The sequence below is a fragment of the Peromyscus eremicus genome, chromosome 22 (genome assembly GCF_949786415.1).
Source record: "Peromyscus eremicus chromosome 22, PerEre_H2_v1, whole genome shotgun sequence".
Taxonomy (NCBI): domain Eukaryota; kingdom Metazoa; phylum Chordata; class Mammalia; order Rodentia; family Cricetidae; genus Peromyscus; species Peromyscus eremicus.
Window position 1 is genome coordinate 10,154,840 of NC_081437.1, and position 13,171 is coordinate 10,168,010.

Consider the following 13,171-nt stretch of genomic DNA (forward strand, 5'->3'; position numbering starts at 1 on the left):
AATTGACTATGTTCGCTGATTCCTGAAAATGCCCCAATTAAGGGCCAGAGAGATGGCTCAGCAGTCAGGAGCACTGGCTGCTCTTCCAGAAGACCTGGGTTCAATTCCCAGCACCCACGTGGCTGGGCCTACACAGAGAACCCCGTCTGTCCTAAAAGTCACTCTATAGACCAGATTGGCCTCAAACTTAGATATCTGCCTGCCTCTGTCTCCCAATTGGATTAAAGGGGTGCACCACCAGGCCAGGTATTACATATATTATTTAAACCAAGTTGACAAGTTATTCTTACATACTTTCTAGTAGGAGGCAAATAAGCTAAAATATTTTATAAGTATTTGTTTTATATACTTTATGGTATCAATGCTGAATTTCACATTAAAATGCTATTATAATGGCTGCCTATAATCTCAGTATGTGTGTGGCAGAGGAAGGATCAAGAGTTTTAGGCCAGAATGGATTACACAGTAAAACCTATTTCTAGAAAAAAAAAAAAACTTTATTCAAACAACACAGAACTACACAGCGTTGACTGTGAGGTCACACTATATTATCACTCTCCTAAAACCCAGTGTTCTGGAATGCAGGCTCTGAGTAAAGCAGGTGCCATCGTTATCAGATTAGCTGGGTCTGCTTGGAAGGGTCTGTCGCAATCTGGCTGGTTGACTCCTGTTATTCTCTCATAGGAGGAGGAGGTAGGATGGCTCACTGGACCATCATCTCAGAATCCAGTTGTTCCTCCAGCCATGCGTATGCAATTCTGCCCTACCTGTGTGGGTCTTAGAAGATGCTACACTATGTAGGCTAGGGGAAGACACCTCAGGGGGCTCTGTCGATGCAGCCATGGAAAAGCCATCAACCATGCTGGGTGAAGATTTTCCAGTGTGGCAGCTGTGAGGTCACCTGAACTTCAGCAGGTAGCCTCTTACCCGTGCTGTCTTAATTAAGGTTTCTATTGATGTGATAAAACACCATGATCAAAAAAAGCCACTCGGGAAAGAAAGGGTATGATTTCACATCATGGTCCATCGTTGAAGGAAGTCGACATTCCTCCACAGCTTCTGCTTCAGTTCCTGCCTCCACTTCCTTCAATGAGGGACTGTGATGTAAAGGTACAGTTTGCTCCTCATGATTTGTTTGGCTTTTCTTATACCATCCAAGACCACCTGCCCCGGGGTGGCACCTCCCACATCAATCATTAATGAGGAAAATATCTTACAGACTGGCCTACCAGGCCAATCTTGTGGAGGCATTTTCTCAAGATTTCTTCTTCCCAGATACGTCTAGGCCTGTGTCAAGGCGACAAAACCAGCCAGAGCACCGTATGCTTTGTAAGTAAGCCCAACAAACTCGTTGGTTCCCAAGCCGAACTTGGGTGAAAGGGCCTTTCGTTTGTCATTGGGACCTTATGAAGAGGGAACAGATGTTATTCACATCTTGTCAGGAAGGGAATTCTCACAACAACATGCGAATATTCATGCTGGCTGACCGCCTAACTGGAAGGTGGCAGGAATTCTGTAGTTTGCTGCCACACAGTGGTGAAGAATGTGTTGCTGTGCACTAAAACTGGCGGGAACTCCCGGGCCTTGTTTTCACTCAGCACGCATTTGTGGAGCTGGTTATGCCTGGCACTGCTCAGTCGCCAGGGACTTAAACATGGTCTCAGTATTGGGAAAATCCTAACGCAGTGGTTCTCAACCTTCCTAATGCTGCCACCCTTTGATGCAGTTCCTCACGTTGTGGTGACCCCCAACCATTTAATTATTTCATTGCTACTTTATAACTGCAATTTTACGACTGTTATGAATTGTAATGTAAATATCTGATATGTGACCCCCAGGTTGAGAACCACCATCAGGAACTAACTTATCAGGACGTCTAATGAGCATGCAGAAGTAAGTGCTCTACATCGACAAAGTGACAGTGCTCTGAGGAATAACCCAAGAACAAGAGGAGGAGAGGGACTCCTCAGGTTATCTAAGAAGTGATGTCGAGGGGTTAGAGAGATGGCTCAGTGGTTAAGAGCATCGGCTGCTTTTCCAGAGGTCCTGAGTTCAATTCCCAGCAACCATATGGTGGCTCAAACTGTCTGTAATGGGATCTGGTGTCCTCTTTTGGCCTGCAGGTAAAACACTGTATATATAATAAAAATAAATTGTATACATAATAAAAATAAATCTTGAAAAAAAAAGTGACGTCAAGGCTTGTCCTCATGTGTGAGGAAGTTTATAGCAGTGCCTTCAAGAATCTTGAGAAGGTCCTTCAAGGAGACTGGTGTATGGGGAAGGCAGAGGGGGACTGTCACAGAGACTACGGCTATGTCTTACAGGAAAGGGATGAGAATTGGTGAGAAGGTCTGATGAACATCTGAAACGTTCCTTACTCAGAAACAACTTAGTTTTGTGTTCAAATTATGTATGTCGTTCAAGGAAAACAAAACTTTGCATGAAAACATGGACACTTTAAGGGTCACGAGAAGGCCTCTGGAGGGTAGCTCAACCAATAAAGTGCTTGCCTTGCGAGCATGAGGGCCTGAGTTCGAGACCCAGCACCCACATTTAAAAAAATCTGGATATGGCTAGCATTCTCTTGTAATCATAGCAGTGGTGAGGTGGGAGATGGAGATGGGAGGACCCCTGGAGTCTGCTGGTCTCCATCCTCAGCTCCTCTGCAGTCCAGTCCCCCTCACCCCACTCCCTGTGATCTCATCCAATCCTAAGCCTTGAAATAACTGCAGCCACATCTCCCCCAGTGCAGACTTGATGAGTGTCTGCTGGATGGCTAAGAGGTTCCCAGTGTCTTCTGCCTTCTTCCTGCTCAATCTCCAAGGATGCCTCAAACCTAAACCCTATACCTCCTTTACCCCCAGAACAAGTTCTAGGCAAATGAGAGACTCTGCCTCAAATGAAAGGTGGAAGACACTATGAACAACGCTCAAGATGGAACTTTGACCTTCACCTACACACACACACACACACACACACACACACACACACACACACACACACGCACGTCACTGAAAGTTATATGCAAATATATCTTAAGTAAGCCATTACTTAATTAGTATACTTTATATGCCAAGGGGTGTCTGTAGATGTTTTATAGTACCGTGATAGCCAGCTTCTTACATGACCCTCTCCTGATACTGGTCATCTGCTACTGTGCCTTTATATAGACTTTCCTACACAGAATATGGATTGCCTTTTAAACCCATAGGATACATTCAAAATGATGGACTGTGTGAAGGTTACTGAAGCTTCTACCAGGATTTCTCTTGCTCATTGAGAGGAAGGCCAGCCACTTGTGATTTAAGATTGGTGTCCTGGGGACAGGCTTGTGTAGTAAGGGAACTGAAGTCTTCTGTAAGCCACAAGCAACAGTCAGTAAGTAGACCCTCTGCCCCACCCAGGTAACTGCAGCCCCAGCCAACATTTCTGACTATAATCTAAGGAGAGAGTCCCAGCCCAAATTACCCAGCCACATTACTCCTGGATTTCCAACCCACACAGAAACAATTAAATGTGTGTTTTAAGTATTGATAAGTAACAGAAATATTTTTACTGACTTTGGGATAAATTTATATTAAAAACAAAAAAAACATCTTATATTGGTATTAAAATATTCATACTCACAGCTTTTAGTATACCATTTTGGACTTCATCTTAGATATAAAACTATTCAAAAAGGCTTTCATAGGGACCATGAATATACATTACCTTGCATTGATGGCACATTACTGTATATTATAATTCTGTATATTATAATCTGGGGGACTAGAATGGTGATTATGAAACTGGGAGGCTTTATTATGCTTTCTGTATGGAAAAAATTGTAAGAGAGCCTTGCCTTTGCCTGGACAGCTGACCTGGTTCTCAAGGTTGGCTTTACAACAGGTAGCAACTGTGCAGGAAATCAAAGCCTTTTCTTGTGCCTGTAAAGGCTGGATTTTCATCTTATGAATGCAAAAAAATTAATCGTATCTGAAAACATACTACTAATTATTTTTAAAAATCCACCTCCTTTCTCTAACTCAAGGGAATTTATTTTCTAGAGATGGAATCCAGGGTCCTCAATCATGCTAGACAGGTACTCCACAGTGAGCTGAAACCCCAGGTCTCTTTTTCTTTCTCTCCCTTTCCTTTCCTTTCCTTCTTCCCTTCCCTTTCCTTTCCTTTCCTTTCCTTTCCTTTCCTTTCCTTTCCTTTCCTTTCCTTTCCTTTCTCTTCCTTTCCTTTTCCCCTTCCCCTCCCCCTTCCCTTTCCTTTCCTCTTCTTTTCTTTTCTTTCCTTTTCTCTTCTCTTTCTTTTCTTTTCTTTTCTTTTCTTTTCTTTTCTTTTCTTTTCTTTTCTTTTCTTTTCTTTGAGACAAGAGTCTTGTTATGTAGCTCTGGATAGCCCAGAAGCACTTCCTGTGTGGACCAGGCTGGCCTCAGAGACTTGCAACATTTCTCTTGTTTTTGCTTCTTGAATGCTGGGATTTCAAGTGTGTGCCACCTCGCCTGGCAAAGTGATTATTTTATATATTAAAGTATAAATGAAGACAAACTTAAATGACACAGTAGAAATAGGATAGAGAAAATCATAAAAAGTAATCTACATATGCATATTTTTAATATTATAAATACTCCTAAAATCCTTTAAAATTCCTCTAGAATACAGTTTTAGAAATACAATAGTTTTTTTAAAAGCACATTTTGTGTGCGCATACACACATATGAGCATGTGTAGAAGAGGACAAATTCTGGGAGTCTCTTCTCTCCTTTTACCATGTGGGACTGAATTTAGGTCACCAGACTTGGCAGCAAACACCTTTGCTTATTGAACCATCTCTCTGGTCTCATGGTTACTTAAACAACAAAACAAACAAACAAACAAACAAACAAACCTTATGGTTCAAATTCATGCTCCTGGGTTTTGAAAAACCTAAAGATTTTAAATCAATTACAACTTGTAAAAGCACCGAGGTCCCTACCCAAATCAAGACTACTTTCTCCACATGTGCTATGATTTCGACCTCTCAAACCAACCCTTTTCTTGTCCTCACTTCCTCTAGGAATCACTCTTCTATTTATCTTCTCGTTTGCTCATAAACACCGGGAGTTGCCTCTGCCGGTGTCCCTCAGCATTTATAAGGCATTCGTTTTAGGACTTCTCCCTGCAAAACAATGTCAAAATCCAAGGCTGTTCAAGGCTCTGTGTCTAGTGTCCAGAGTGGTAATGTCTCAATAGAACCGGTGCACATTCTTCTACGCAGTTTGAGTCATTTCTAGATTACATACAATACCCAATCCAACGTGAGCGCTGTGCAAATCGTTGTCCTACTGTATTGTTTAGGGAACAATAAAGCGTGCACGATTTCTTTACAGACCCATTCTTTAGGGAACAATAAAGCGTGCACGATTTCTTTACAGACTCGTTCTTCTGCCTCCAAAATGTTCACCATCTACAGTTGCTTGAATGTGCAGATGCCACTTGAGAAGGGTCTAAGGGTCACTGTACTTTGTCTGGACAGCTCCTCTTCTTTTCCTCTCATATTGATTCAAACCTGCTCCAAATTAACCTCTGCCCCAACCTCTCCACAGATACAACAACATCCTTCGCTCAGGCCGGAAATCTTGGAATCATTTTTGACTCATTCTTTTTCTTCCCAACCCTACCCTATCCTTTGAAGAGCCTTCTTAGCACTACTCTAAATTTTATCTAGCTTTTGTCCATTCTTCCCACTCTCCAGTGGGTTGAGCAACTGGTACTTTGCTGCCCTAATTCACAGACTAGCCTCCTCGCTGGGTTTCTTGCATTTACTAAGGCCTCTTCCAAACTCTCATTGCTTTTCTGCTCAGAAGGACTCCCTATTTCACTTAACATGGAAAGTCCAAGTTCTAACAATGATCTGTAGGCTTCACATGATAGGAACTCCTTAATCTCACTTCCTAGAACTTAACTGTTCTCTTGGCTCCAGGCAGCAAAGTTTCCTTGCTGATCTCCCAATAGGCAAGTGCTTGCCCTAGGACTTTGGTACTGTCTGTTCTTTCTGTATGGAATTCTTTCCTCTCCCCTGGGTGTCTACATCTCTTGCAAATCTTTGCTCAGTGATTCTACTTGGCCTATCTGTTCCAAATGACAACAAAACTCTGCTACATTCTTAGCTCTGTTCCATTTATCTTTTTCTACAATATCTCCCATTGTGTAGAAGAAGGGTCACAATGTCTGTTTCATATTTTCAGATACATTAGTAAGGAAAAAATGGTTAGGATCCATTGAGAGTTGTAGAGTTATATACTTATTAGAGTGGGTTGGAAGCAATATATATTAAACACACATGTACTTAATTTTTTTTTTCTTAAGTAAGGCCTCTACATAGCCCTGGCTTTCCTGGAACTCACCATGTGCTGCAAGCCATAATATTACGAAGTAGGATTTCAGCTGATTATGACAAGGTAGTACCTGGAAGAAGCCAAAGGCCTTCCAGAGGTTAAGCTGAGGCTCAAGGAGTCTTGGTGATATTAGCTTCTGATGATTAGCCATTTTCTGCTCTGAATTTCTCGTGTGCTATTGTAGCTTTTCCACCATTCATTGGGCACTATTTCCCCTCTACTAAAGGAATATTTAGATAACCTTCTGTGCAATGACGCAGCCAGGATCCCTAATTTCAGGCCTTTCTGTCATTATCGTCATTAGCAGCATCTGGCCAGGACCATCCCTGGGCAGACGAAAGTATCTTATCAGAGATACTTCTGTACTCTCTAAGAACAGACTTAAGCATCCAGACTATCTGTTTGAGAAGGCCTGGTGGATGTGCTAATTAAGCTTAACGTTCCCCTTTCCAAAGTCTTATCTCTAGTTTTAGATCTACCTTTAACTATTAACTCAGAACTAAAGGGTCTTTACTTATAGGTCCATCAAGCTGACTCAGGCTGCCCAACCACCAAGTACACTCCTCAGCCCTGCCAGAAAGCAGTAGCCAAGGTAGCTTGGACAGATAAGGGGCCAAAGGAAAATAAGGCAGTTTTATTTTCACTCATCATTGATAATACTCCTAACACTTTAACTCACCACTTCTAAGAATATGGTGGAGCACATAAAATCCCCCTTGCTCAGATATTAACCGAATTTAGCCCTCAGTTGATTCTATTCCCCATTAGTCACTTCCCTTTTGGGTTGCAGATGATGGCTGGCAATTACTTCTCCTTTGTGTGGATCTTATTGCCCCTCCTTTTGACCCTGAGGTAATTCAAGCCTGGTGACCTTGCTTTAACCAGAGCATTGCTATTGCACGGGTATATAACTGTAAGCCTCAGAGACTTGAGAGGTCGAGACTGCAAAGAGAAAAGAGAATGGAAGAACTAGATGGGTAAGAACTGGAGAGGAACGAACTGAGATGGGGAAGAACTAGATTGAAGGGCTAGAAGATAGCACTAGAGGAATGAGATGGAAGATGAGGAAGAGCCAGATGGGGAAGAACAAGATGAGAGAGAAGGAGATGGGAGAGGAGCTAAGATGGGAAAGAACTAGATGGGTGAAAACCTAGATGGGGCAGAACTAAGATGAGAGAATTAAAATGGAACTTAGAGGACAGCAGATAAATGTAGAAAGAAATCAGGCAAGAAAGGAGCTAGGCATGAGAGCAGAATAGAGGCTGTGTAGAGAAAGAACTGACTCAGAAGAATAAAGTGTATGGACTAAAAAGTATTGTGTATGTAGATTCATTTCATATCAGCTAAGATTAGATTATCAGCTGGTTGTAGATTCTTCCCAGACCCTGGGAGAGGACTATCAAGGGGCTGGATCCCAATAGTCCTCAATAACTATGTAGACCAGGCTGGCTTTGAATTCACAGAGATTCACCCACCTCTGCCTCAGCAGTGCTGGGATTAAAGGCACCCGCCACTATGCCCAGCCCTTACAAAGTTTTCTGGAGACAGGGTTTGCATTAGATACTTGTCTTGTTGCTACAATAAAACATTCTATGAAAGGTTTGTTTTGGTCCCAAAACAAACCTTTGGGGAAGACTGATGAAGGTGGTCACGTTGACTACATTGTCAGGAAGCAGAGAGCCATGCTCTCTAATGCTCACTCACTTTCTCCTCCTTAATTTAGTCCAGGACCCTGGCCATGGGACAATGCTACCCATACTAGGGTAGGTTGTCCCTCTCAATGAATCTATCTAGACAATCCCTAACAACCCTGCCGAAAGACTAACCTAATCTAGACAGTCCTTTACTACAGGCATGTCTTTGTCTCTTAGTTGATTGTACATCCTAATTAATCAACATGAATCCTAACAGGGCCTCATGGAGTCCAGGAAAGCCTTAAATTCTTTATGTAGCTGAGGCTGACCCTGAACTCCTGGTCCTTCTGCCTTTACCTTTTAAGCGTTATGATACACACAAACCACTACATTAAGCCTTAAAATGTTTAAAATAATACATGTAAGCCAGAACTGGGGACACAGACCTGCAATTATAACTGTTTGGGAGGATGAGGCAGCAAGACCACAAGTTTAAAGGCTTACCTTGATAGCTTATGAGACACTGTTTCAAAACACAAAGCAAAAGGTCTAGGGATGTATCTCAGTGGTAGAGTACTTGCTTAGAATGCAGGAGGTGCTAGCTTCAATCCTCAACATTGCAAAGCAAAATGATAAAAATTATGTTTATCGGAATCAAGAAAACACAGTCTAAAAGTTCCTGATTAATATTTCAAAACATTTGTTTTGGTTATGTATGTGTGTTACAGGAAGTCCACCAGAGATGAGCACTCAGACACTGTTTATAGACAACTAAAAGTCTTTTTCTAGCCATCTGGGACTTCACTCAGGTATTCAAGACTGAAGTGTAGGCCTGAGTGTCCAGAGCACAGGGCTTTTGAAGGTAAAATCCAGGTCTTGGCATCTCACTCAGGCTTTGCTAAGCACTCAGGCTTTGCTAAGCAGTTCGCTGCAGGGGGTTTTGCACAAGCAGGCAGTTTAACAGAAGCTAAGATAAGCTAGCCATGGCATCTTGACCCTGGGTTCCTAGAATAGAGTTGGGTAGTTTTCCAAGGGATTCTCCATCAAGGAGATCAAACTCTAGATAAGCCTGAAATGGCCTCAGCAAGCATGAAAGATGGAGGAACCTCTGCACTGTCTTGCCTTGTTACATTCCCTACTGGTTCTATGGACTTGAGTCAAATGGTTAACTTATGTTCTAGGGGGGCACAGATGGTCCTAAGGACCAGTTGCTTAATTGAATTTATTCTCTGTGATGTAGTTTGTTATGTAGTTGAGAATGCAGGGTTCAATCATTAGCCTGATCAGAATAAAAAGCAACAGTCCAGCTAATACTGATGGTAAGGTGGTCAGCCATGGGGACCAGGTAAACAAAGGCTGACACCAATTTTTTTTTCCCTTTTGAGCATGACAAGTTTTCCATAATTACCTGTAGTAGGACAGGCCCATAGGGTCGAGGAAATTGGCTCAGACCAGTAGCCAAGGCATGCACATAACATACTCCTCAAGAGACAACCTGGAGTCTGTCTGAGGGCCTAGCAACAGGAGCTGTCAGAGTTCCTGGTTGCTGTCAGAGTTCCTGATCATGCCAAGTCTGCCTGAGGACCTAACAACAGTCGCCGTCAAAGTTCCTGATTGTGTCCAGCCAATAAGGGATGACTACACAGACTGTGCACTGGGAGGAGGGTCTATAAGGCCTTCCCTGTTATTGAATAAATGAGTTCATTATTTGCTTTCAATGGACCCCTGGTGTCTGTGTCACGTGTCCATGCCTTCTCACCCTCCTCCCCAGAGGGAGCCATTAGAATCCAAGCAACAATCACCCCCAATTGGTTGGCATGGAAACAACAATTTTCTCCTAAGGCTGTGCAAAGTCCTGTTTCATAAAAAGGGGGTTCAGCCTCCTTCAATTCTGTAGGACTACTTTTGTGAGTGAGTTAACTTGGCTCTCCAGCCTGGAAACAGAATTCTCCAAATGATCTAGGTCTAAGTCTGTCTAGAATCCGAGTTCCTTAAAGTCTTTGTCAGATTTTGAGACACTTTGGCTGTGAAGGCCAGGCCACTGTCAAGACCCCAAAGCTCAGTGCAGTCCAAATCTAGGAATTACTTCCTGAAAAAATTTCTTAGTAACTATTGGAGTAGTCTCTGTTGGGGGTGGCGGGGGGGAGGGGGGAAGGCCTCCATCCATCCTGAGAAGGTATCTACAAATGCCAGCAAATATTCATAGCCAAATGAGTAGGCCTGATTTCAGTCAAGTCCAACTCCCAGGACTCCCTTGGCCCATTTCCTGGAGCCCAGATCCCTTGTAGGATGTTCCTTCCCCATTTGGAGTTTGTGCTTCCCCAGGTGGCACATCTAAAAGTGGTATCTCTAATCAGCCTTTTCAAATTTGAAACAGAATACCTGGATCTGAGGAGCTCAGCGGTTTTCCTAGTCCCTAGGTGAGGACTTCATGGAGATCTACCACCAGTTGCCTTCCCAGACTCGGTCCTGCAGCATCTACCAACCTTGTTTATGATGTCTAGCCACTTCTTGTTTGGCCCATTCTGGGTGGTCCAGTAAGCAGGGCTCAGGCAGGGCTCTGAAGACTTGGAGTGTCCTCACTGGCTTTAGGGCCACGTCTTGTGGTGGCCAAGCCAGCCGCTCTGTTGTTTTTGGCCTCTGGGGAATCTCCTTTTTGGTGTCTAATAAACAATGGCTGCCCTTTTGAGTAATCAGATAGCTTCCAACAGGGCTAAGATTTCTTCTCTATTTTTGATTTCTTTTCTACTGGGGTTAGCAATCCTCTTTCCCTATGGGCATGGGCCATGGTGAAAGTATATCTGCTGTTAGTGTTTATGGTGAGAGCCTTGTCTTTCCCAGAGAAGTGTCAAAGGTGAAGTTCAGCTTGTTGAGCTGAGGTTCCCCTACTTAAAGACTGTGCCCAGATAGTCTCCTTTTGGATCAGCACTGCTGCCCCTGCACACCAAAATGATCCCATCTTGGATGAAACTGCTCCCATCGATGAACAATACCTCCTCTGGTGTTTCCAACGGGACGTCAATCAGATCAGGTCAGTAACCTCCGAGGAGTTGTCTGGTTCCTAGGAGACTGGCAGGGTTGAGGGCTAATGTCTTATGGAACCAAATGTGGGGTTGATCAAGAAGCAGGGCTTGTTATTGGGTCACTTGGGCATTAGATATCCATCTCTCAGGTGTTCCTCTCAAAAGGGCCTCAACAGAGTGTCAGATTCTTTTTACCAGCAAGGTGGTGGCAGTAATGGTGGCCTTTATAAATGCTGCCCATCCAGCTGTGACCAGATCAAGTTTCTTGGACAGATATGCCACTGGTCTTTTCCAGGGTCCCAGGGTTTGTATGAGGACCCTCTAGACAATGTCTCTGGCCTCATCCATGCACAAGTGGAAAGGCTTAGTAATTTCTGGGAGGGCCAGGCCTGGGGCAGACACCAGGGCCTTTTTCAAGACTTTGAAGGCCCTCTGCTCAGTCTCAGTCCATTCTAAAGGCTGGGTACCCCTGGTGTTGGCAGAGAGGGGCTTGGCTGTCTCAACAAACCTCATTATCAGTATCTAACCACCCCCAGGAATTCCCATACTTTTTTTTTTTTTTGATCAGGGAGCAGGGATTTTCTTCAATTGCTGACTCTATCCACCATGTTTGAGACTCCTGTGCTCCAGATTTCTCCTGCTTTTTCAATCTTTAACTGGCAGAGAAAATGAACACAACCCAGACCCACAGACCATATCATTTCAGAACCCCTAGCGTGTATCAATAGTCTGCTATTATTAGGAAAACCCCAGGCACCTCAAAGGGCAGGCCCACTGACCTGGTCCAAAATGACAGTCTTGGTTCAGCACATGCTGGACTATAAGATTGCTGGCTGACATTTCCAGCATTCCTCAGGAATTTGTGAAACTGTTTCTGTCTGCTTTTCCCTATTTCCCCTTCCTCTGGCAGATTAGACCAAAGCTACTTTTTGCATACCAAAGCTAATGCTAGCTCCAGATTCCTCTTTTGCTCCTTTTCACATATACTTGTTATACATCTCAGCATCCAAGCTAGCATCCTGGCCCTTTGTACTTCTTCCTCTACCCTAAACTCCCCGGCAGCTCCAGGTCATAGGCCTCCCTTCCCCACAGCTACTCATCCTACTTACAACTCACATGCTTTTTCCATCCCTGCTTCCCTATCCATGGCCATCTCTTTCTCTCTGTCTGCCTCTCATCTGGACTCCTTCAGAACAAATGTCCAGAGGCACTAGCATGAATGCATAAATGTAGTAGAGAACGGCATATTATGTTAACTGTGAATCAAAGAATTAACCTCACCCATTTTTGGGTGGGTGACCCGAAAAACTGCCAAAAGATGCTAATCGGTGGATAATATACACAAAATCAAACAAATGACAAGCTATTGTTTAGTGATACGCGAGGCAAAACCACAAAGAAATACAAAGCACAGTAATATAAAATTGAGGGAAAAAAATTAAAGGCTTAAAACATCCACCTGATGAACCAATTTTTCAATATTTTCCCCCGACTAATGCGCCTCAAGATAGCATCTTGTCTGTTCTCTAATCTAGTTCCCTGCCCTAGCTCCTACGGCCGTGATAGGTTTCTAGTTCTCACTCATTTTTAAGGACTGGACTGCGAGACAGCTTGTGAGCTGTGTAAAAGGTACACCCTTTAAGGCAACTTTCAAGGCTGGGACGGTGGAGTTCAAGTCGTCGCTAGCCGCTTCAGTTCACTCCCGGGCCCAGCCGTCCCCGCGGGTAGTTTTTGCCCCGCCTCTGGGCACAGTGAGTGTGGAAAGACTGGGTTGAGGGAGAAACGCCGGCCAGACACCTAGAGGCTGCAGCCCTGCCACCCAGAAGAAGGTAAAGCGTGTGTAACCAACAGCAGCCCCGATCACACAGAGACAGACAGACAGACAGACAGACAGACAGACACACACACACACACACACACACACACACACACACACACACACACACACACACACACACACACACACACACACACACACACACACACACACACACACACACACACACACACAACCCCGACGCCAAGCTCTGATGTCGCGGTCAATCCAAATTCACGCGCAAACGCCCTCTCTGATGACGTCACGGCCCTCCCGCACTTCTGATTGGAGGAGCAGCGTCCGGCTACTCTCGCGACATCTCCTTGC

The 13,171-nt window shown here is 44.0% G+C and overlaps 1 long non-coding RNA gene across 1 annotated transcript; it reads left to right on the forward strand.

The window, feature by feature from the left end:
- The first annotated feature begins 592 nt into the window (after window positions 1–592).
- On the forward strand, window positions 593–2,339 carry LOC131897533 (uncharacterized). The gene is made up of 3 exons (XR_009375718.1): window positions 593–915; window positions 1,286–1,329; window positions 1,839–2,339. It is a non-coding gene; the product is annotated as an uncharacterized LOC131897533 (long non-coding RNA).
- Window positions 2,340–13,171: the final 10,832 nt, after the last annotated feature.